Source organism: Humulus lupulus, chromosome 4, assembly GCF_963169125.1.
Source record: "Humulus lupulus chromosome 4, drHumLupu1.1, whole genome shotgun sequence".
Taxonomy (NCBI): Eukaryota; Viridiplantae; Streptophyta; class Magnoliopsida; order Rosales; family Cannabaceae; genus Humulus; species Humulus lupulus.
In genome coordinates, this window is record NC_084796.1 from 247,182,609 (window position 1) to 247,184,310 (window position 1,702).

A 1,702-nucleotide genomic window follows, 5' to 3' on the forward strand; every position below is an offset into this window, starting at 1 on the left:
TAACTCAGCACATGCGTAGAATCTCATACGTACTTCCGGAGCATGGACACATGAAATACGTTTTGAACCCCAAATAAAGCTGGAAGCATAACCAATCTGTAAGATACCTCTCCAACTAGTTCCAGAATTTCAAAGGGGCAAACAAATCTAGGGCTTAACTTGCCTTTCACTCCAAATCGCTTTACAAAGAGAAACACATGATCACTGACTTGAAACTCTACACTCCTACGTCTCAAGTCTTAGAAACTCTTTTGTCGACTCTGGGAGGCGAGCATCCGAGCTCTAATATTTTCAATCGCCTCGTTGGTCCTTTGAACAACCTCAGGACCTAAGTATTTTCTCTCACCCGTATCATCCCAATGTATGGGCGATCTGCCCTTCCTCCCATACAACAATTCATACAAAGCCACTTCGATAGTCGTCTGATAGTTGTTATTATATGAAAACTCAATCAAAGGGAGATACTTACTCCAAAATCCCCCAAAATCCAGACACATGCCCGCAACATATCCTCCAGTATCTGGATCTTCCTCTCAGACTGTCCATTTTTCTGAGGATGATAGGTGGTACTAAACTGCAACTGCGTGCCTATAGCCTTCTACAGGCTCTCCCAAAACTTAGAGGTGAAAGTGGGGTCCCTGTCGAACACTATCGATCGGAGCCCGATGAAGTCGTGCAATTTCCTTCACATACAACTCAGCATACTGCTCCACCGTATGAGTTGTTCTAACAAGCAAAAAGTGGGCTGATTTGGTGTACCTATCCACAATCACCCACACAGAATCATACCATCCTACTGTCTTTTGTAATCCAACCACAAAGTCCATGGTGATATCCTCCCACTTCCACTCCGGAATCCCTAAATGTTTCAGCAACCCTGCTGGCCTTTGATGTTTAGTCTTCACCTGCTAATAGGTTAATCGCTTGGTCACATAATCCACTACGTCTCTCTTCATCTCGGGCCACCAATACAAGCCTTCGTACATCTTCGTCGTACCCGGATGTAAGGAGTAATGAGTAAGATGAGACTCATCTAGAATCTGTCACCTGATACCAAAATCCATCGGAATGAAAATCCGACCTTTGTACCTTAGTAAAACTACTTCTGAAATAGAAAATTCCCTAGGCACTCCGGCTAAGACATCCTCCATGTGTTTCCTCAACTGGGGATCCTCCCTCTATGCTTCCTTAATCCTTTCAATCATGGACTGAAGTGTGATATTGGATAGCTAACAACTAACAATTTGATTCCCGGTCTAGCCATTTCTTCAGCTAACTTTTCTCATATCTGCCTCGATCTGAATAACTGCCCTGGGCCCTTCTGACTCAAAGCATCGACTGCCACATTGGCCTTCCCTGGATGGTATAAAATGTCACAATCGTAGTCCTTCACCAACTCCACCCAATGCCTTTGGCACATATTCAGATCCTTTTGAGTAAAGAAATACTTTAAACTTTTATGATCGGTGTATATTTCGCACTTCTCTCCATACAGATAATGTCTCCTTACCTTCAGTGCAAATACTACCGCTGCCAGTTCCAGATCATGAGTGGGACACCTCTGCTCATACTCCTTCAGATGTCTCGACGCGTAGGCTATCACCTTTCCAACTTGCACCAATACGCACCCCAAACCTTTCCTCGAAGCATCGCAGTAGTCTACAAACTTCTCATTGTTTGATGGAAGACTCAATACTGGGGC